A 24,847-nucleotide genomic window follows, 5' to 3' on the forward strand; every position below is an offset into this window, starting at 1 on the left:
TTGGCTATAATTCTGCAGCCTGGGCTTGGCTCAGCTGGGCAGTTCTGCTGGTCAGTAGTCACTCGGTGGCTGGCAGGTCTGCTGGACCTGGGTCAGCAGGGGCTCAGGCGAGCTGGGCTTTCTCTCTCCTTGTTGTTTTGAGGCTTCTCCTTCTCCATGTAGCCTCTACACGTGGTCTCTCACATAGGTGGGTTTTCCTACGTGGTAGGTCAGGGCTTCCAAGAGTGCAAAAGTAGAAACATCCGGACATTCTTACAGCTTAGACATGGAACTGGGGCAGAATCATTTCTACCATTTACAGGCCAACTTGGACTCAAGGGAGGGGTCTACTGAATGATGTGAATTCTAGAAGGAGTTTTTCATTAGAGGAAACTAACGTAACAGAGATCCATAGCATGTGTGTGTAAAATGAACATAAACAACACGGTCAGGATCAGTTCAGTTCAGTTGCTCAGTCGTGTCTGACTCCTTGCGACCCTGTGAACTGCAGCACTCCAGGCCTCCCTGTTCATCACCAACTCCCGGAGCTTACTCAGACTCATGTCCATTGAGTCGGTGATGCCATCCAACCAGCTCATCCTCTGTCAGGATACACACATTCAAAATATTAGTTGCCAGTGGCTATAGAGGGAAAGTAATGGGACTAGGGAAAAAGAATTTCTAATATCGAAATTTCTAATTTCTGTAACATTATTTTCTCTAAAAACTTGCTCTGAGATAAACACAAGTATTACAACATCGTCCTTTATACTTTTCTGTTTGAAATTAAAAGTTCAATGAATAGTAGCTATTATTAATACGTAGGGAGGGTTAGGTTAATAAGCCAATAATCTGACATACGTTGTTTCTAGGAACACGGTGTTTCCTTTCTACCTGGTTCTTGGCATGGGAGTACATCTCCTCTGATTAGCGCAGAAACTGGCAGCCTCAAGGTCAAAAGTTCTAACGTGCTGATTGAATGTAGCTTCATAAATACTTAGTATGATATTGACTATTGAGTTTGGTGGTGTGGTGGAAGCAAATATGCTTGTAATTATGAAACATACAAAGTTTTCTGGCACCGTTGGAGAAGAGCAGAAAGTAGCATAGACGGACTGAAAGTAGTCGCTCAGTTGTGTCTGACTCTGGGCAACCCCATGGACTGTAGCCTGCCAAGTTCCTCTGTCCATAGGTTCTACAGGCAAGGATACTGGAGTGGGTTGCCGTGCCCTCCTCCAGGGGATCATCTCAACCCAGGGACCGAACCCGTGACCCTTACGCCTCCTGCTTTGGCAGGCAGGTTCTTTACCACTGGTGCCACCTGGTAAGCCCCTAAATTGACTGAGGCTGTTGCAAATATGGGCAGAAGGGGGAGATCAGTATGGGCTCAAATATCAGCAGAAGCTCTAGGGGAACATGTGATATGAATGAGACCTTGATGGTAGGGTGGGTTTGGACAGCTCGATCGGATGGCCCAGGATTCAAAGTGTCAGAGGGGAAAGGAAATGTTCTGGAAGAATGAAATTCAAGTATCAGAGGTTAGGTGGGGGAAAATATGGAGGACCTTAAAAGGAGACTTAACGAAGAGTTGATGTTTGGTTATTATTGTTTTAACAATAACTAAAAATTCACAATTTCATTTAAATGAAAAATCTGATTTATGTTGAAAAATAATTTAACGTTTTATCTCTATTACTAGTTCACTTTATAGTCCAGCTGGCGAAGCTTTTGGCCCTCAGGTCACAAAGAAAAAGCAACTCCTCCACGTTGGCACCAAACCCTTGGGTCACAAGTTTGAGAAGTGACTTAGTCAGTGATGACTTGTCCAAACAATTGAGAACAGGGCTGACTCATTAGTGGCCTTGTGTTAATAATGGGTATTCAGCTCACAGAAAGGGAATACTTCCCAGATGACGAGCGTGTCCAGAGACTGGCTTTAATGGGCCTTGGGTGTGGGAGCAAGAACTGCCTGCAGGAGAGGGCGTGTGCACCACTTCCTTGGCAGATATGGACAATCGAGACTGCACCTCAGTTTGTCCCTAGATGGCTGGACAGGGGATCAAGAGGCTTCAGTAATGAAGTGAAGATTTTAAAAACATATATTTAACAAAACACATTTCTCTAAGAAGATCTCATGTAACTGCTCTGTTCAGGCAATTCGAGTTAATAGCCTACAGGCCAATGCAATCTTGGGGCATCCTTCGGAGCCCTGTTCATGACTTAACATCTCTTTGAAGAATAGACAAGCCATCAGCAGCCAACATGGATGAATCTAGAGAATATTATGCTTAGTGAAATAAGTGAGACATTGACAAACACTGTTTGATCCCATTTATATGTGGAATCTGAAAAATAGTACAAACAATGTAAATGCAAAGCAGAAACAGGCTCATAGGTATAGAAAATAAACTAGTGGCTCCCAGAGGGGAGAGGGAAGGAGCAGGGGCAAAATAGGGGTATGGGATTAAGAGACACAAACTACTATGTGTAAAATAGATGAGCAACAAGGATAATATTGCACAGCACAGGAAATTATAGCCATTATCTTTTAATACCTTTTAGTGAAGTATAATCTTTAAAAATACTGAATCGGTGTGTTGTACACCTGAAACTAATATAATATTGTAACTCAAGTATACTTAAAAAAAAAAGCCATGGACAAGCGAAGGGCAGCAAGAACAGAATTACAAATGACCTCAGGAGCCAAGAGCCAAGGACCATATGCAGGTCAGAGTTAAGGAGAGGCCAGGCAAAGAGCAGCGGAACAGACACCCGCCCAGGGCCTCGTGTTCCTGGGAAGAAAGCTGGACTCTGCTGACCTAGATGGGACCTCGTGTTGGTGTTTTGTTTTATGTTGGCTGACAAAACTCAAAGTTTTCACAAGTATTCTGCTTTGGCTGGCTTCCCCGGTGGCTCAGACGGTAAAGCGTCTGCCTGCAATGCAGGAGACCCGGGTTTGATCCCTGGGTCGGGAAGGTCCCCTGGAGAAGGAAATGGCAACCCACTCCAGTACTCTTGCCTGGAAAACCCCATGGATGGAGAAGCCTGGTAGGCTACAGTCCATGGCATTGCAAAGAGTCGGGCACGATTGAGCAACTTCACTGCAACTTCACTGGGGTGTTAGTCATAGAAATGTTAGCACAATGCATGAGCTGATGAAGCTATTCTCTTCAGATTTAAACAATTTCAACCTCATGGTCCTCTCATTTCCTCTCCTTTTGCCTCATAAGTGTAATAAAATTATTGGACCTTCTAAAGCTCCATATGTAGCTTTTAAGGGACTAATTCTGATCATAGATCTGAAGTAATGAAATTGAAACGTCATGATAAGTTTTGGATATAAGAATAATGGAAAATTGTGACATTTAATATGCAATTTAAGTCAGTGATTTCCAAACATTTTTGATTACATAAATTGTAATTCCATCACCCTTTTTGGTATGTACCCCCAGTATACAGAATTTATTTCTTTATACACTATATACGTACTATGTACTGTTGCGCTAATTGAAGCTCTAGTATGTTGTGCCCACACACTAATGGATCAACTTAGGTACATTGTGAGATGCATGAATCTCCTCCCCCCACCCGCCCAATCACATCAACTTCACAAAATAGTTTAAACAGTTTCTTTACCTGCCTTATGAAGGTAGTCAGGAGACAGATCTGTAGGTTTGTTTCTCCACATTCTGGTACCGTGAGCTAATGGGAACAAGGTTTAGGGGGTCTGGGCACCCCACTCCAGTACTCTTGCCTGGAAAATCTCAGGGACAGAGGAGCCTGGTAGGCTGCAGTCCATGGGGTCGCTAAGAATCAGACACGACTGAGCGACTTCACTTTCACTTTTCACTTTCAGGCATTGGAGACGGAAATGGCAACCCACTCCAGTGTTCTTGCCTGGAGAATCCCAGGGACGGCAGAGCCTGGTGGGCTGCCGTCCATGGGGTTGCACAGGGTCGGACACGACTGAAGCAACTTAGCAGCAGCAGCAGCAGTTTGCTAACGGGCTTCCCAGGTGGCTCGGTGGGTCAATAGACTGCCTGCAATGCATGTTCTGCAGTGCAGGAGATGCCGGAGATATGGGTTTGATTCCTGGGTTGGGAAGATCCCCTGGAGGAGTGCACTCCTCACTCCAGTATTCTTGCCTGGAGAATCTCATGGACAGAGGAGCCTGGTGGGCTACAGTCCGTGGGGGTCGCAAAGAGTCACACACGACTGAAGGGACTGAGGAGCACTCACTGGTCTAAAGAAATAATTTTTAAAAAAAATTTTCAATATTCTCTTAATCTAATCACAGGGAAGGAAATGATCTACAATTTTCAGAATTTATTCTGTATTGCCAGTACTGGGCTTTCTGAGTCTTTATTTCATCAAACCAGTACATAAGTTCTCGGGGAACAGTATGTGATGGAGTCAAGGGCTGTTGGGAGGTGGTGCAGGGTGAGAAGTCAATGAAAGAGAAAAATTCTTTTTAAATTTTATTTTATTGTGTATCTATGTGTGCAGGCACAAGGGACGCCAAATTATAGAAGAAATAGTCTCACTCCTTAAGTCATTTATAAAAGTCTTAGTAACTTAGATTTCTTTGTTTGGAAGAAAGAGCCAGATAACCCCAACCATGCAAATCTGAGCTTAATCCATGTGAGAGGGAACAATGGGTGGAAACAGAAAAACTATTCCCTCTGATCAATATTAGTTGAACACCCATTCTGGGCCAGGCTCTTTTATACATATTATATCATTGAATATTTTCAAGAATTCTGGAAGACAGGCATTGTTATCACTCTTTTACTGAGGAGAAAAATGGAAACTCTGATACGTGGAGCAGTTCGTTCAAGGTTCACAGCTGGTAAGTGGTATAGCTAGGATTTCACCCTGATATTAACAGTTACCATTTATTGAGTGTTTCAGGCAGTGATGAGCATTTTATTCATACTATCTCATTCAATTTCCAGTAAATTAAGCAACCCTATCCATTACTGTTATTTTCCCCAGTTTACAGATAAGGAATTTGGGACTTGAAGAGTGGCTTGTGGTGTACAGGTACCAAGTTATTTGACTCCTTTTTTCTGACTGTGCTTCCCTTGGCAGTGAGACAAGTTGTCAGGGGAAGGGAGAGGCAGACCAAGATGCCAAGGAGCACCCTATGACATGAAGTGAAAGATCCCAGTGGCCTAAATTGCTTGCTTATGGGCTTTTGTATATCCATAACAATACAGATATATATTAGTAGTTGGGTATGCTTTAGCTGGGCTTACCAGCTTACTAATAAGCTGGGCTTACTGGCGCTAGTGGTAAAGAACCTGCCTGCAATGCAGGAGACATAAGAGACATGAGTTCAATCCCTGGGTTGGGAAGATTCCCTGGAGGAGGACATGGCAACCTATTCCAGTATTCTTGCTTGGAGCATCCCATGGACAGAGGAGCCTGGCAGGCTACGGTCCATAGGGTTGCAAAGAGTTGGACACGACTGAAGTGACTTAGCATGCACGTAGGCTTTAGCTATGGGGGCTTCCCAGGCGGTGCTAGTTGTAAAGAACCTACCCGCCAATGCCAGTGCAGGAGATGTAAGAGACACAGGTTCGATCCCTGGGTTGGGGATCCCTGGGTTGGGAAGATCCCCTTCAGAAGGGAAAAGCTATGCATGCTTTAGCTAAATATTCAGTAAATTTGCTTTTAGTCTAATCCATAGATCATGAGTATTACATCTTCCCTGGAAAATTCCAGGTATAAAGACCCAATTTAAGAACAATGGCAAGAGACTTGATTGTGTCTGGCATAAATCCTACTGACCATCTCAGCCCTGGCACCATCCTTGCAGGTGCCCTAGCTGACAGAGACCCCCCGACTGGACCTTCTCTTTCTCCTTAGATGGATGGTGTTAATAGTGCTTTCCCCCAACCTGCTCTTACAGTGGGCCATCACCATTCGTCCTCCTTATCCTCCCTACGGTCTTCTGAGTCGTCTCCCCTAAGGTCTTAGCGTTCTGCTTTATTTCAGGAGCTGCAGGCAGCCACATAGCTAAATAATGGTTTTATTCTTCCCTGATCTCATAAACGTAGAATTGTGACTCAGTTACATTCTCCAGAGAGCCGAAGTTATACTCCAGTCTGTCCAGGCAAGGAGTTAGACACACAAACAGTGTGGGTTGCTAAGCAATATACTACACACTTTATTAGCTGCAGCAATGATGACCCCTCGCAGGGCCATGATTTGTGGGGATTCCAGCTCAAGTCCCAAGACACAGGTACAGTGAGGTACGGAAAGGTCATATGTGGTCTCATTTGGTTGAATCCCTTATTTTCCTTTCTCCTTCTCAAGTCCCTTTGGATTGATTTCATACTTTGTAATCAGAAGTAGAATAAGACATGTCAGAGTGGGAGGGGAGGTGCACAAACTGTTTAGTTCTGTGTATGTCGATTAGCTGAGATATCAACATATCTGGGCCTTACTCTGTGTGTGTGTGTGCCTGAGTGTATATTCATGTGAAATATTTCAACCCTACAAACACTCGCAGCTAATGGGTCCTACCTAGTGGTTCTTAAGGTTTCTGCTTAAACATAACTTTTCACCCAAGGCTACCCACGACTGGGTTAGGTATCTCCTGACATGGATGGATATTGGTTGCTGTTGTTTTTGGTTATTAACATCTAAAACCCCTCCTGACCTGAATTTGGAGAAGAATTCCCTTATGTGTAGTATTTGTGAGACCTCTTCCCACTGAGGAGTCTGACTGGCAGGAGATTTCTCTTCCACTTGCGGGCAGTCCAAGTATCATCCTATCAGATTCTGCTTTCTGAAAATTTCGAGTGGATAATGGATCTGGACCCGAGAGATGGCTAGAATTGCTTTCCTGTTTTCAGTGGCAGGGGCAGCTGCCTCCTGGGGGGATTGTTGCTCCCATTCGGCATTTGAAACCTTCTGGAGTCCTTCTCAATTTCTGAGCTTGCTGCTCTTCCTCTTCTAGACTCTATAAGTCCTATCATAGCCCCCACCCCCACCCCCATCCCGTAGCCTTCCAGGAAATCTTTTTGCCTAAATCATCCAGAATTAGTTTCCAAGCTTGACCTGGGAGCCCTGAATGAATCACACTCCCTTAAACTCACAGAATATATTAGTTTCTTATGGCTGTCCTAACAAATTAGCACAAACTTTATGGAGGGGAACAACAGAATTTGTTCCCTCACAGTTCCAAAAGTCCCAAGTCCAAAACCAGTGTCGTTGGGCCCAAATCAGGCGGTTGGCAGGGCCATGCTCTCTCCATAGGCCTTAAGGGAGAGTCTGCTTCTTGCAAGACTTCTTGGAAGAATCCAGCTTCAGCTGATCACATCGTTCCTTGGCTTGTGGTTTGTGGTTACATCACTCCATCCTCCGCCTCTGTGATCAGTTGTCTTCTCCTCTTCTATGTGGGTCAAATATTCCTCTGTCCCCCTTTGATAAAGATACTTGTAATTGGAAGTATAGCCTACCCACCAGGTAGTGCTAGTGGTAAAGAACCTTCCTGCCAATGCAGGAGACCTAAGAGCTACTGGTTGGATCCTTGGGTCTGGAAGTTCCCCTGGAGGAGGAAATGGCAGCCTGCTCCAGATTTCTTGCCTGAAGAATCCCATGGACAGAAGATCCTGGCAGGCTACAGTCCATGGGGTTGCAAAGAGTCAGATGTGGCTGAAGTGACATCATGCAGATAAAATTGTGGCTCAGATGGTAAAGAATCTGCCTGCAATGCAGGAAACCTGGGTTCAATCCCTGGGTTGGAAAGATCCCCTGCTGAAGGGAATGGCAATCCCCTCCAGTATTTTTGCCCGGAGAATCCCATAGACAGAGGAGCCTGGTGGCTACAGTTCATGGGGTCATAAAGAGTCAGACACGACTGAGTGACTACACTTTCACTTTCAATGCAGAATGATCTCTCCATCTCACGATCCCTCATCACATATGCAAAGAGCCTTTTTGCCACATATGTCAACTCACAGGCTCCAAGAATTGGGTTGTGGATACCTTTGGGCCATTCTCAGCCAATCACAGTTTCCTCAGTTTACTCCTCTGGAGTTCTGGTGGTCAGTTTACTTGTCCATCTCCCTTACTAGACTGTGGATACCTGGAGCTCAGGAGAATCTGTCATGACTTGGCGACTGAACAACAACAATGATCATTAATTCCTCTTGCCAAGCTTCTGGTATATATTCAAGATATTTGTTGACTGATTCAAGAAACATGTCACATCCAAGATATGATCATTTTTCCATCTACTTTTCAGCACAAGGTTTGAAATTTTAAAATTTGGCAAATTTTATCTCATCATATCAGCATTCTCTCTAATCCAGTTAGTTTTGCTTTTAAACCTCCAACAGTTCTTCTCACTTTAGGACTAAGTCAATAGACGTGAAACTTGCATCATCATTCAGCTCCGAGAACAGACATTGCTAATGGATCATGGCTCCCTCTTAAGAGCCCAGACACTGCCTTAGAATCCTTGACAGTGTTCCAGGCAACTGCTCCCTATTGAGCAAGGTTGGCCTGCAATACAAAAAGTTTTACGTCATCATATTCAGAGGATAAACAACCAGTGTCTTCAGTCTGCTTCCACTTTCTCATCATTTCCAGCGTTATCTGTGCTTCAACCAGAATAAAGCACACCATATTCATTCTCTAGGTTCACAATGTTCTGCTCCTCTCTCTCCTACCCAAGTGGTAACCCCCGTTCCGGTTCCAAAGCAAGTCCCACTTCAAACAAAAGATATATTTCTTTAACCTTGACACATATAATCATTTCTTTTTATGCCACCAAATGATTATTTTCTCCAATTATAATTAGCACCTATTTACCCCAGTGAGTTTTATTTACTTACTCCATCAAACTGCCATTTAATTGATTCTCCCTCCCCCAAATACAACACGTTGAACCCTTCGTTTCTTTTCTGGGTTTGTCAGAGGAGACTCTCGTGACCTGCCAAAAGGTCCTATCAGGGGTGCTGATACAGCCCCGGCTGCATTAAGTCTGCTTAGAGAACCGTTCAGGTGTGTGTGGTTCTGACCAACTAGAACCTGAATTCTATTTCTGGGCCAAGTTGGGAGGATCATTGTCTTTACCTTCCCGACCCAGTGGTTTCAATGGCAAAGTGAGTGATGGCGCTTCCAATACCAACAGTGTAGCCACTCATCAACACACTCCTATCTTGCTCTCAGCACGGAGAACACAGCGGATGCTTCTGCACAGTGTTCCCTGGTGCATCGCGAGCCACGGACCCACTTAACCTTGGAGAAGCAACGGTGTGCAAATAGATCACCAAGCTCTTGTCTTCCTCCAGTTATGGGTTCTAGTAGTCAGATGTGAGACATTAAACAGCCACAGATGCAATGCGCTATATTTCATACGGGAAGATGAATCCTCTCAAGTGGGACATGTCACCTCAGCCTGCTTTATGAAACAAGTATGTTTCAAAGATACATCATTGAACGTTTAAAAAAGTCATCATAAGGCTGCTCTAGTTTGGATGTAGTTATTCTTTTTCCTTTTTAAAAAATAATTGAAGCATAGTTGATTTACAATATGTTAGTTTCAGGTGTACAGCACAGTGACTTAGTGATTCAGTTATATATACATATTTTTTTTCAGATTCTTTTCCCTTATAGGTTATTATGAAATATTGAGCATAGTTCCTAGTTATTTTCTGTCTCTGGGACCAATCTGATAGGTTAATATGGCTATTCATAATGACACAGAGATGGCGGTGGAGTCAGACTCTGCTGGAAACTGTTTTGTGGCTGGGGATGGGAATCTAGGCTGCAAGAATTGTCTCTCATCCAATGTCATAGTTTCAGTGTGTTTTTCTTCAAATCTTGAGGAGTAAAACTAGAGCCACAAGAGGCCAATCATGTCCTTTTTATGGCGCATGGAAGGCATCACAATGGCCTTATATCATTGAGTTCTCTGGCTGTTATATTTGGAACAGCCTCATCTAATGCCCACAAATGGTCAGTCATGGCTAACCTGTCCCAGCTCCAGACCACCTCCTCCCTTTTCTCCCCTTTCCAGCTTTTGTCTGTACATCTTCGGCTCAAGAGCCCCAGCAGTCACCAATTAATTTTTACCCTCCTACAACAACCATAAGTAAAGCAATACATGAAAAAAAGCTTTTTATATTAATGCAGCATTTAGAAAATTTTTTATACTTCTCCCTGTTGGAAAGGGTGAATGAATGTACTTTTGTAGAATTTCTAAAGTTTTTTTTTTTTTTTTAAAAAGCCTGGCTCAGAATTCATCTGCCATATTATTATTGAATCTCCTTGTGAGTTTGACTTCTCTGACTCAGGGAGGAGCATCATATAAAAAATGGAAATATTGTCTGCTATTGTCACCAGACCTGCAGAGGAACAGAGACTTAGCTAACACAGCTTTGCTAACCTTTCCTTTCTCTTCTTACTCCTCTTTTGGAGGCAGTGTTGATGAAGGAGAAACTGATCAAGATGAAGATACCTATGGGACCAACAAGGCAGGTGTGAACCTGGGCTGGATTGCCACTGTGAGAACAGAGAAGGATGGGATTCCTTGCTTAATATGGTGAGATGGTGCTGACACATGATGCTTTCCAAACAGTTTCGTTGTTTAGAAATAGTCGAAGTCTCTGATGCAATTGAGATAATGTCTCCTAAGAGTAAAGTAAAAATTTTAGAGTAAAAATTGCGAGGAAAAACCTCATTATGTAGAGATTTGAGGTTAATGTTCAATGCTAGTATCTTGAGGGGGGATACGGCAGCCTTTAGCTTCTGCAGCCAACAATCCCCAAAGCAGCTTCCAAAATCCAGTTTCTGCTTGTTCCCCTGGCCAGAAGCACAGCAATTAGGAATTAGGCCCCTGCTGTCTCACTCACTTTGCAGCATCGAAATATGGAAGAGTTGCTCATGTTTAGGCTGTTTTCTAGCACACAAAGCCAGCCAGCTGGTATTTGGCTAAGTGGGATTCCTGAGAGAAGCATCAGTGGGGGCAGCTTACCAACGTAACACACTGGGGGCAGCCTCCCTGCTACAGCCGATGGGCTGCGTTCCTTGGATGCCTGTATTTCACCCTGGTTGCCATCTCACACAAACATCTGCTGGTCAAGGCTTTGAGGCATGCAGGCAACCCTGATTAGTGTTTATAACCAAGAATCCTTAACTTGAAAAAATAGTTATGTGGTTTTTTTTCCCCCTATTATCTGGTTTCAGAAAGGCAAGAATGTTCTCAGAAAAAGGCCCTTTCTTAGAGAATGTTGGCTGCATAAAGGTTGAAGGCAGGGCAAGAAGTAAGACCTTGCGAGGGCTGGAGACTCACTGCGTGCAGAGTATTCTAGATTCCTTGAGTGTTCGAGCTTTGACATACTCACCAGTTTCAAATCTCCATCGCAGCCTGCGGTGGGTCTCAGATTCTGGTGCTTTAGTCAGCTTTCCCGGGATGGCCGAGGCTGTTGGCCCCATGGACCGCTCTTGAGGGAACACAGGTTTGTATTAGTGATTCTCATGGGGAGGCAGGGAAGGTGTGTGTAAGAACCAACAGGAGAAAATTCTTCCAGAACACACATTCCTCTCTTCCCTCCATAAGGACTTTCAAATTGAGGGTAACTAGGAACGTGTAGATGCTGGAGGGATCGGGGGCAGGAGGAGAAAGGGACAACAGAGGACGAGATGGCTGGATGGCATCACCGACTCGACGGATGTGAGTTTGAGTGAACTCCGGGAGTTGGTGATGGACAGGGAGGCCTGGCGTGCTGCAATTCATGGGGTCGCAAAGAGTCGGACACGACTGAGCAACTGAACTGAACTGAACTGAGAAGCACGTATTAATGTATTTTTAAAAAGCATTATTGAGACATAATTTACAGGCCATAAAATTCATATCTTTTAAGTGTACAACTCAAAGGTTAATAGTATCCATTGTGCAGCTGTCACCACAACCTTGCCTTAAATAATTTCCTTCACCCCCAAAAGAAACCTCAGCCCTGTTTGCCATCATTCCCCATCCTCACCTCCCAACTCTAGGCATCTATTAATCCACTTCCTGTCTCTGTCGGTTTGCTTTCTCTTTGCCTGTCTTATAAATGGAACCATCCGCTGTGTGGTCTTCCATGTCTGACTTCATGTTTTTGAGATTTGGCCTAGTGGCCTATCTCGCGACTTTGTTCCTTTTTGTGGGCATGTCTGCTTGCAAAAAACTCGGGGTGATTCTGTGGTCTCCTGTTGAAGACAGCTATATATATGTATGTGAGTGAAAGTGAAAGTGTTAGTCACTCAGTCGTGTCTCACTCTTTGTGACAGGGCCCACCAGGCTCCTCCGTCCATGGAATTCTTCAGACAAGAATACTGGAGTAGGTAGCCATTCCCTTCTCCAGGGGATCCTCTGAAACCAGGAATGGAACTCGGGGTCTCCTGCACTGCAGGCAGATTCTTTACCATCTGAGCCACCAGGGGATATAGTATTTAAACATACCATATTCTTTTAGAAATTATCATCTCTTTTTCAAAATGAAGTCACAGAGAGGCCAAACAACTCCTTTATGCAATTAATAATTGAAACTGATAGCTTTGACTTCAAACCTGAGGCTTTGTCCCTGATGCACACTCTGTGAACCCAGAAGGTCAAAGTTCTGAGGTCACCTCTGGCATGAAGAGCCCCTCCAAAAGACACTAGAATGCAACCGGGGTACCTCTGCTACAGGCTCAGCGAAGGGTGCCGTTCAAAGAAACACTTGCAGCAACACTTCAGGAAAACCTTGGAAAGGGATTTAAGTCTTTACTGAGCTCCCTGAATGGAGTGCATTACCCTACATGATACACAGAGAAACAACCGTCCTCTTGGAGAGTCGCATCTCCTCCAGACAGACCGAGGACCCAAGTGCTCCCGCTGTGCCCTGCTCCCAGTCCGCCCCCCATCTTTGCTCTCCCTCAGCCTCCTCGCTCAGACTCCAGCTCGTGGTGGCTGGCTTGCCTTCTGCTTCCTCCTCCAGGGAAGAGTTACTTTCTTTTGTCCATAGTCTTTGCCGTTTTAATGCAGGTCCACTTAGTCATTCTGCATTCTGGGCTATTCTCGCCTCCATTTCTCTTAAAGTGACACTAAGAATATGTGTGACACTTAAATTCTCTTAAAGAGACACTAAGAATGTCTACCCTTATGGCAGAAAGTGAAAGTCACTTTCACTTTCTCTTTCACAAGGCCTCTGGTTTGAAGTCAAAGCTATCACTTTCAATTATTAATTGCATAAAGGAGTTGTTTGGCCTTTGAGACCAAATGACTCTTTGAGACCCCATGGACTGTATCCATGAACTTCTCCAAGCCAGAATACTGAAGTGAGTAGCCTTTCTCTTCTCCAGGGGATCTTCCCAACCTAGGAATCGAACCCAAGTCTCCCGCACTGCAGGCAGATTCTTTACCAGCTGAGCCACAAGGGAAGCCCAAGAATGCTGGAGTGGGTAGCCTATCCCTTCTCCAGGGGAACTTCCAGACCCAGGAATCAAACCAGGGTCTCCTGCAATGCAGGCAGATTCTTTACCAACTGAGCTATGAGGGAAGCCCATGGCAGAAAGCAAAGAAGAAGTAAAGATCCTCTTGATAAAAGTGAAAGAGGAGAGTGAAAAAGCTGGCTTAAAACTCAAATATTCAAAAAAACAAGATCATGGCATCTGGTCCCATTACTTCATGGCAAATAGATGGGGAAACAATGGAAACAGTGAGAGACAATTATCCTGGGCTTCAAAATCATGAGAGAGTCAATTCCTAGGCAGGTTGATAAGCAGTTCAGGGTCCCCAAGAAGGGGAGAGTGGTCTGGGGCTCTTAAGGAGGAGATAGAGGTCTGGAAATCTCAAGGAGGAGAAAAAGACAAACTTTTTTCCCTCTACATTCCTTAGTCTTAGTCACATAAAACGTTTTTTTCTTTAAGCCCAGAACTGATGATTACACAACAAACAACTCAGTTTAAACTCTGTACTAAGGATTATGTAACAACAATATAGCCTGCTTGAGGACAGTTTCTCCTTCTTGAAAACCTTCTGGCTAATTCTGTTATCCAGCCAGCAAGGAAATCCAACCAGTCCATCCTAAAGGAATCAGTCTTGAATATTCATTGGAAGGACTGATGCTAAAGCTGAAACTCCAATACTTTGGCCACCTGGTGTGAAGAGCCGACTCATTTGAAAAGACCCTGATACTGGGAAAGATTGAAGACAGGAGGAGAAGGGGATGACAGAGGATGAGACAGTTGGATGGCATCACTGACTCAATGGAGATGGGTTTGGGTGGACTCCGGGAGTTGGTGATGGACAGGGAGGCCTGGTGTGCTGCAGTCCATGGGGTCACAAACAGCTGGACACAACTGAACTAACTGACCTGAAGAATATGTGAGGGCACGTGTGGGTTATTTTCTGTCCTTCTGTGCTAGTGTTGGGGGTGGGTGTGTCCTGAGCTACCCAGCCCACCTTTTGAAGAGGCTCCCAGGGGGCCAGGCAGCAACGAAGCCTCATTTTTAGCCTCAATGGAGGGATTTAAACCATCCTCTTCTTGCCGGCTACTCCGTGGCTTGCTGCCATCCCCGGCTCCTATCCCCAGTTTCCGGTCAGAATCAAACTTCTGGGTAAAGACCTAGTCACAAAACAGCTCCCTAAAAACCCTTGAGCCTTTTTTCATTTAATGGTTCCTCCTTCACCCCAGTCTAATAGTTTTCCTCCTGTTCTGGACACGTGCAGAGTGTCTCTTACAATTCAGGCTATTGCCTGCTGGGCATGGGGCAGAACAACTCAACAACCTAGCATCTCTGATCTCTACTTTGTCCATGACCTAGGTGCTTCTCCTCGCCTTGAGTTCTTTCCCATATTTAAAAGTAAATACCTTCCTATTGAGAACCTCAGCGTCCCAGAAAGACAGAATTGGAAGAGTCCATAGAACTTCCCTTCTTTAACAGCCTCATTTTTCAGGTGAGGAAATAGAACTTCAGGGGTAACTGACTGAAACTGAAGTCACTCAGTCGTGTCTGACTCTTTGTGACTCCGTGGATGATAGCCCACCAGGTTCCTCTGTCCATGGGATTTTCCAGGCAAGAATACTGGAGTGGTTGCCATTTCCTTCTTTAGGAGATCTTCCCGAATCAGGGATTGAACCCAGGTCTCCCACATAGTAGGTAGATTCTATACCATCTGAGCCACCAGGGAAATTCAGGGGTAAAGTATCTTGAAGTTATTTTCAGCATTTTAGCTCCGTGTGTGTGTTTAGTTTGTGCGAGGATTAGAAGGGAAGAAGTAAAAAAGAATAGAAATTTCTATAGAAAGCTGAGAGCAGAAAGATACATTGGAAACTGGGGAAACGATAGTATTTGAAATGAAGGTATTAATAAATTCCTGACGGTCTGTGTTGCCCTCACCACCTGGATCAAGGCAGTGATGAGAATATTAACACGCAGGGCTGGTGTTTGGTGTGGAATGCATTATATTTTTAGGGAGGGAAAGGTTTTGGATAGCGTCTGGAAACCACTTGCCCTGCATAGTCCTAGTGCAGAGCAGGTGCTGAATAAATATTAGCTGATTGATTCGAGTAGGATTATAATAAGCAGTCCCACTCCAGAGTGTAAAGGCAACCTTGAAAACTGTGTGCAAAATCACCAGGCTGGCATTTCTGCCTTTGGTTTGCAGGTCTTCACGACTGCCAGCATGCGGCATGAATGTCACACACCCTTCTCCTGTCCCTTGTGCTAGTCTTAGAAGCTTCCCACTAGTGAAGGGACCAACGCTCACCTGCCACAAATCCAGCTGAACTCGGTACCACAGTCATGACATTCTGAGAGCTTCCTCCTTATTCACTGCTGGAAAATGGAACTTGAAGGGGTTAGGAAAGAGGGACAGGGAACATTAGTTCTTGTAGGTCTGATGTCTAGTTTTTGTTTAGCCACAGCAACTAGTAGTAACAGTACTTTACAGCTTGAAGAACAATGTCACATCCATTTTCTCATTCAATTACCTCAATAACCCTGTCAAGCCTGCGCTCTTCAGAACAAGCATCAGGCCGTCATCCATACCTTGGTCCCTGGCTGTTTCTTTCTTTCTTTTTTTTTTTTTTACTGGTTCTTGGGTTCTTTCAGCCCCCGCCACCCAGTGAGGTTTCCATGGCACTGTGCACAATTTATCAGATGAATAAACACAGGTCCTTTCCTGGGTGCTTCTTCTGGATCAGTGCACCCTTGGGCAGAGCTGGCCCGGGGGCCCCAGAGCCCTCACTTTCCTCGGGAGATGTTCTGTGCTCAGAGATCATGACTCATAAGTGACAGGAAGTTCTTGGCATGCTCCCTGCACGCTGGAAGGAAATTAATGGCCCAGTCGTTGTGTCTGGGGACGAAGAAGGACACGGGCAATGACAAGAGAGTTCGTGGCTGGAAAACACCTGCTGCTGCCTGGGGAGCTCAGGCACGAGGTTGGCAGAACGGGCTAGTCCGACGCTAAGCTGCTGACCTGCCAACTCTGTGTGCCCCTCCGCCCCACGTGCTCGCATCTCACCAGCAGAGGCAAACGCTCTGGATTTTCCTACATCCCCGGAGCTCCTTGCCTCAGCTAGCCCTCCTCAAAGCCTGCTGTGGATTTCTTTCTTTCCTTTCCTCCTCCTCATATCAACAGTTCTCTTTCCTCCATGAAGCTTGCCTCAGCAGCATCGAGGAAAGTAGCTGCTTCCACACACTAAGCCTCATGTAACCTTACACAGGCCATTCTCTTAGGAGGTGGTTTCATCCATTTATTCACTTTCTCAAGCAACAAATATTTATTAAGAGCCCACCATGTGCTAGATCCTGGGATACAATGGGATACAATGAGCCATTGCAAGAGAGTGTTTCTAGAGGGGCAGGACAGACAATTAAATAAGCAATAACAATACAGCGTGAAAGGGGAGGGACTGTGTGCCTTAGAGCATATGGCAGAAACATCTAATCGCCTATAGGTGGACTCAGGGCTTATTAATTCAGAAGGGGACATTCTGATGGTGGCATCTCAGGCAAATTACAACAGACCACCCAGGCAGAAGTTAGCGCTCGGAGCTCTGGGTTCTCCTACCAGCCTTGTTCTACACTAGCTGAATGGCATTAACATGTCAGCTTACTTCTTGACTTTGGGCATTGGTCTTGATGGTCTCTAAGGTCTCTTTGACTGATAAAACATGTGGTGGTGCATGGTTGATGTTTCTTTAGGAGGCTGACTTAAAAACATTTTTTTCTCATTTTCTAACTTTTCAGTTTCAGTTCAGTCGCTCAGTCGTGTCTGACTCGTTGCGACCCCATGAATCGCAGCATGCCAGGCCTCCCTGTCCATCACCAACTCCCGGAGTTCACACAGACTCATGTCCATCGAGTCAGTGATGCCATCCAGCCATCTCATCCTCAGTCATCCCCTTCTCCTCCTGCCCCCAATCCCTCCCAGCATCAGAGTCTTTTCCAATGAGTCAACTCTTCACATGAGGTGGCCAAAGTACTGGAGTTTCAGCTTTAGCATCATTCCTTCCAAAGAAATCCCAGGGCTGATCTCCTTCAGAATGGACTGGTTGGATCTCCTTGCAGTCCAAGGGATTCTCAAGAGTCTTCTCCAACACCACAGTTCAAAAGCATCAATTCTTCAGCTCTCAGCTTTCTTCACAGTCCAACTCTCACATCCATACATGACTACTGGAAAAACCATAGCCTTGACTAGACGGACCTTAGTCAGCAAAGTAATGTCTCTGCTTTTGAATATACTATCTAGGTTAGTCATAACTTTTCCCTAACTTTAATGAGGAATAATTGACAAATATAACTGTATACATTTAAAGTATGCAACATGATGATTTGATATTCATCGTAGAATAATTACTAAGATCAAGAAAATTAACACATTTGTTGCCTCACATAGCTCACTTTATTGTGTGTGGTAGGAATGCTTAAGATCTATTCTCAGCAACTTTCAAATATATAATACTGTATTATATTAATTGTAGTCACTAAGCCATACATTAGATCCTGAGAACTTACTTTTTTATAACTGGAAATTTGCACCCTTTGGTCTACTTCTCCCAATTTCCCCTTCCGCCTGGCCCCTGGCTATACCACATATTCTCTACATCTGTGAAATTAGTTGTTTTTTTTCTTCAGACTCCACATGCAAGTGATACAACATAGTACTTCTTCCCCTCTGTGACTTATTTCACTTAGAATAAACCACCCCCACCCCCAGCTCATCCATATTGTAGCAATTGCAGGAGCTCCTTCTTTTTTGTGGCTGAATAATATTCCATTGCTGGAGAAGGAAATGGCAACCCACTCCCGTACTCTTGCCTAGAGAATTCTGTGGACAGAGGAACTTGGTGAGCTGCTGTCCATGGGGTCACACAGAATCGGACATGACTGAACTGACTTAGCATGCATACATGCATGCATTGGAGAAGGAAATGGCAACTCACTCCAGTATTCTTGCCTGGAGAATCCCAGGGACAGAGGAGCCTGGTGGGCTGCTGTCTATGGGGTCACACAGAGTTGGACACGACTGAAGTAAAGGACAGAAATGGTATGGACCTAACAGAAGAAGAAGATACTAAGAAGAGGTGGCAAGAATACACAGAGGAACGGGTACAAAAAAGATCTTCATGACCCAGATAATCATGATGATGTGATCACTCATCTAGAGCCAGACATCCTGGAATGTGAAGTCAAGTGGGCCTTAGAAAGCATCACTATGAACAAAGCTAGTGGAGGTGATGGAAGTCCAGTTGAGCTATTTCAAATCCTGAAAGATGATGCTGTGAAAGTGCTGCACGCAATATGCCAGCAAATTTGGAAAATTCAGCAGTGGCCACAGGACTGGAAAAGGTCCGTTTTCATTCCAATCCCAAAGAAAGGCAATGCCAAAGAATGCTCAAACTACTGCACAATTGCACTCATCTCACATGCTAGTAAAGTAATGCTCAAAATTCTCCAAGCCAGGCTTCAGCAATACGTGAACCGTGAACTCCCTGATGTTCAAGCTGGTTTTAGAAAAGGCAGAGGAACCAGAGATCAAATTGCCAACATCCGCTGGATCATGGAAAAAGCAAGAGAGTTCCAGAAACACATCTATTTCTGCTTTATTGACTATGCCAAAGCCTTTGACTGTGTGGATCACAATAAACTGTGGAAAATTCTGAGAGAGATGGAAATATCAGACCACCTGACCTGCCCCTTGAGAAATCTGTATGCAGGTCAGGAAGCAACAGTTAGAACTGGACATGGAACAACAGACTGGTTCCAAATAGGAAAAGGAGTACATCAAGGCTGTATATTGTCACCCTGCTTATTTAACTTATATGCAGAGTATATCATGAGAAACGCTGGACTGGAAGAAACACAAGCTGGAATCAAGATTGCTGGGAGAAATATCAATAACCTCAGATATGCAGATGACACCACCCTTATGGCAGAAAGTGAAGAGGAACACAAAAGCCTCTTGATGAAAGTGAAAGAGGAGAGTGAAAAGTTGGCTTAAAGCTCAACATTCAGAAAACGAAGATCATGGCATCTGGTCCCATCACTTCATGGGAAATAGACAGAGAAACGGTAGAAACAGTGTCAGACTTTATTTTTTGGGCTCCAAAATCACTGCAGATGGTGACTGCGGCCATGAAATTAAAAGACACTTACTCCTTGGAAGAAAAGTTATGACCAACCTAGATAGCATATTCAAAAGCAGAGACATTACTTTGCCAACTAAGGTTCGTCTAGTCAAGGCTATGATTTTTCCAGTGGTCATGTATGGATGTGAGAGTTGGACTGTGAAGAAGGCTGAGCACCAAAGAACTGATGCGTTTGAACTGTGGTGTTGGAGAAGACTCTTGAGAGTCCCTTGGACTGCAAGGAGATCCAACCAGTCCATTCTGAAGGAGATCAGCCCTGGGATTTCTTTGGAAGGAATGATGCTAAAGCTGAAACTTTGGCCACCTCATGTGAAGAGTTGACTCATTGGAAAAGACTCTGATGCTGGGAGGGATTGGGGGCAGGAGCAGAAGGGGACAACAGAGGATGAGATAGCTGGATGGCATCACTGACTCGATGGACATGAGTCTGAGTGAACTCCGGGTGTTGGTGATGGACAGGGAGGCCTGGCGTGCTGCGATTCATGGGGTCGCAAAGAGTCAGACACGACTGAGCGACTGAACTGAACTGAACTGAACTGAATTGAACTGAACTGAAGTGACTTAGCAGCAGCAGCAGGAACAATATTCCATTGAATATGTATATCACATTTTCTTTTGTTTGTTTGTTTTTCAATTACTTTATTTATTTAATTGGAGGCTAATTACCTTATAATATTGTAGTGTATTTTTGCCATACACTGACATGAATCAGCCATGGGTGTACATATGCTCCCCTTCCTGAACCCCTCTCCCACCTCCCTCCTCATCCCATCCCTCAGGGTCGTCCTGGTGCACCAGCCCTGAGCACCCTGTCTCATGCATCGAACCTGGACTGGCGATCTGTTTCACATATGATAATATACATGTTTCATTACCATTCTCTTAAATAATCCCACCCTTGCCTTCTCCCACAGAATCCAAAAGTCTGTTCTTTACATCTGTGTCTCTTTTGCTGTCTCGCATATAGGGTCATTGTTACCATCTTTCTAAATTCCATATATATGTGTTAATATACTGTACTGGTGTTTTCTTTCTGACTTACTTCACTCTGTATAATAGGCTCCAGTTTCAATCACCTCATTAGAACTGATTCGAATGCATTCTTTTTTAATAACTGAATAATATTTCATTGTGTATATGTACCACAGCTTTCTTATCCATTAGTCTGATATGGGCATCTAGGTTGCTTCCATGTCCTGGCTATTGTAAACAGTGCTGTGATGAACATTGGGGTACATGTGTCTCTTTCCAATTCTCATTTTCTTGGTGTGTATGCCCAGCAGTGGGATTGCTGGGTCATAAGGCAGTTCTATTTCCAGTTTTTAAAGGAATCTCCACACTGTTCTCCATAGTGGCTGTACTAGTTTGCATTCCCACTAACAGTGTAAGAAGGTTCCCTTTTCTCTACACCCTCTCCAGCATTGATTGTAGACTTTTTGATAGTAGCCATTCTGACTGGTGTGAAATGGTACCTCATTGTGGTTTTGATTTGAATTTCTCTGATAATGAGTGATGTTGAGCATTTTTTCATGTGTTTGTTAGCCATCTGCAGGTCTTCTTTGGAGAAATGGCTATTTAGTTCTTTGGCCCATTTTTTGATTGGGTCATTAATTTTTCTGAAATTGAGCTGCATGAGTTGCTTGTATATTTTTGAGATTAATTCTTTGTCAGTTGCTTTGTTTGCTATTATTTTCTCCCATTCTGAAGGCTGTCTTTTCACCTTGCTTATAGTTTGCTTTGTTGTGCAAAAGCTTTTAAGTTTAATTAGGTCCCATTTGTTTATTTTTGCTTTTATTTCCATTACTCTGGGAGGTGGGTCATAGAGGATCCCGCTGTGATTTATGTCAGAGAGTGTTTTGTCTATGTTGTGTTTTCATTTTCATTCATTTCTGTGCATATTTTGATTTCTTTTTTGATTTGTTGGTTATTCAGAAGTGTGTTTTTTAGCCTCCATATGTGTATATTTTTAATAGTTTTTTTCCCCATAAGAAAGTGAAAGTGTAGTCACTCAGTCGTGTCTGACTCTTTGTGACCCCATGGACTACAGCCTACCAGGTTTCTCCATCCATGGGATTTTCCAGACAAGAGTACTGGAGTGGGGTGCCAGTGCCTTCTCTGAACTTTTTTCCCCATGGTTGACATCTAATCTTACTGCATTGTGACCAAAAAAGATGTTTGAAATGATTTCAATTTTTTTAAAAATTTATTAAGGCTAGATTTATGGCCCAGGATGTGATTTATCCTGGAGAATGTTCCATGTGCATTTGAGAAAAAGGTGAAATTCATTGTTTTGGGGTGAAATGTCCTATAGATATCAATTAGGTCTAACTGGTCCGTTATATCATTTAGAGCTTATATCACATTTTATTTATCCATTTATTTGTCCAAGGACATACAGGTTGTCTTTATGTTTTGGCTATTCTGAATAATGCTACAATGAACATGGGTGTGAGGAAACAGATCCTTAACCTTTTTTGCAATACACATGTCTTTGAAAGAGTTGAGTTTATCCAAGGAAAATGTCCTTAAGCCATACAATATTTTACATATGATTTTAGGAATCTCTCTCAGCTTTGGGAAATCCCTGGTGATTTTCCAGGGACTTGGCTACAAGAGCAGTAAAAACCAGTAAATTTGACTGTGTTTGTGGAATGTTGGCACCAGCCCTTAGAGCAGAGAGAGGGGCATAGAAGTCTCTTGAAAAGTAAGCCCCTGGGAAATGTTTAACAGAACACTTCTTACTTTTGTTTTTGGGAATCTGCTTTGTCTTCTAGGGCTCTTGTAATTCTCTGAGGAGTTGCAGAGCAGTGCAGAGTTGTCACTGAAGCATGAGTTCTGGTGTTACACAACAGGGGTGCAAAGACTACCTCTGCTGCATATGAACCGAGTGAACCATCTTGGCCTCTCTGTGCTTAAACTTCCCCATCTTTAAACTACTGAGGATAATTAATGCCACCAGTAGGTCTCATGAGATTGTTATGAGAATTAAACAAGGTGAAACTCAAGATTTGGCATGTCCTAGAGAGTGAAGTCACTCAGTCATGAAGTTGCTCAGTCATGTCCGACTCTTTGCGACCCCATGGACTGTAGCCTACCAGGCTCCTCTGTTCATTGAATTTTCCAGACAAGAGTACTGGAGTGGGTTGCCATTTCCTTCTCCAGGGGATCTTCCTGACCCAGGAACTGAACCCAGGTTTCCCACGTTGCAGGCAGACAATTTATCGTCTGAGTCACCAGGGAAGTGTTGTAAGACCTCAATAAATAACAGCAACCATCAATGTTAAAGCTAACCTTGCATGTTGCTCTTCTGTCTTCTAGACCCAGGAAAGACTCCCAAACCTTGAGGTGGACATGGAGAATGGATCTAACACTTGCCACCTTCATACCAACCCTATTAATTGCAAATATTGAAGGATCCACTGTGATAAAGCTTGTATGATAAGTACATTTAATATCTCATAGAACAAGATATCTGGAGTTGGTGGTTCCAGGGCTGGCTATTAGAGCTGGATGGAGTTAGCCATGACCTGTTCTCCTCCATCTGCCCTCTTAGAGTCCTTGGTCACTGACTCGTTCGTGAGCCTGTCTTTCCGGGTTGAGAAAATGGCTGCTGCCGCCTTAGGCTTTGAGTGTGGAGGGTCACCTGAATGAAGAAGAGGACATTTCCTCCCATGGGTCACTATTTATTTGGAAGGAAACCCTCTCCCCTGAAGCTATTTGACCACTGCTTCCCACTGCAGGATTCCCCTGAATTCTGGCCAGAATTGTGTCATGGGCCAGTGCTTGACCTCCAAGGGACGTGGTGATGGTATTGGGAAACTTCAGCAGTGGTCCTGAGGTAGGAGCAGGTTTGTCTGGGGCCCATCTGCACCAGTCACCTCATGAACTTCAGGTGGCTTTGACCCAGTTCTCTCACGTCAGCATCCCAGCCACATTCCTTCATGTCTTCCACAACAAGTCTTTCTTTTTAATGTTAAATGTATTAAATTAATACCATCCAGGGGAACTGACATTTTGGGAAGACATGCCTGGTGTACCGTACCTTCCATGTCAGTAGGTCCATGTACCCTACCTAGTGTGAGAGATTCAGAGTTAACACATACATTGCAGCATTCACTGAAAAGCTTTTTGAGAAACAGAGGGACTCCAACAAAATGCTGCGAACTCCTAGATTTTGGAGTTCCAAGCTCCTTGGTTGGAGATGGTGGTAGAAGGCGTGGAATGGCGGCGGGGTGGGTCTTCATCATGGTGGCGGGGCGGGACTTGATCAGGATCGAGAGGGTCGCTGGGCTTGGTCAGCCCGTGACTGGGGGTGGGATTTGTGGTGAACCACCAGCCCCTGCCCCAGCTGACGAACAGAGACGATTCCTCTCACATAATCTTCTGGGAAAGGAAACTCTGAACCCTGAAGCCAACTTGGTAGCCGTCTGATGATAGCTCAGTTCAGTTCAGTCGCTCAGTCGTGTCCGACTCTTTGCGACCCCATGAACCGCAGCACACCAGGCCTCCCTGTCCATCACCAACTCCCGGAGTTCACCCAAACTCATGCCCATTGAGTCGGTGATGCCATCCAACCACCTCATCCTCTGGCGTCCCCTTCTCCTCCTGCCCTCAATCCCTCCCAGCATCAGGGTGTTTTCAAATGAGTCAGCTCTTCACATCAGGTGGCCAAAGTATTGGAGTTTCAGCTTCAGCATCAGTCCTTCCAATGAACACCCAGGACTGACCTCCTTTAGGATGGACTGGTTGGATCTCCTTGCAGTCCAAGGGACTCTCAAGAGTCTTCTCCAGCACAAATCAGTCTTTCTCACTGAGCCCATCCCATCCCCCAAGCTCTGTATCAATCACTCATCATGCACTTGATCCTCACGACAGCTGTCTGAGTTAATGGTAATATTCTTTCCTCACTTCATGTAAGGAGGAATTTCGAAGCTGAGGTAAGCACACCCTACCCAGGTCATTCAGCTCCTAAGTGGCAGGGACAGATCTGGACCCCCGGTCTGACCCGTGGGCCCCTGAGCCTCAGTGAGTTTCTTCATGTGGGAATGACCACCATGCGCTAAGCCCGATTTAGTCGTCTTTTGCTTCTGTTCCCACAGGCAACACAGACACTCTGGAACAGTCTGTGGTCTCACTCTGGTTTCACAAAACAGGGAAGAGGCCTTGTTTAAGGTCTTTCCCGTTTGGGAGTGTGGGAGACAGGCACCGCGCCCTCCCTCCCTGCCCCC

The sequence above is a fragment of the Budorcas taxicolor genome, chromosome 14, assembly GCF_023091745.1.
Source record: "Budorcas taxicolor isolate Tak-1 chromosome 14, Takin1.1, whole genome shotgun sequence".
Taxonomy (NCBI): domain Eukaryota; kingdom Metazoa; phylum Chordata; class Mammalia; order Artiodactyla; family Bovidae; genus Budorcas; species Budorcas taxicolor.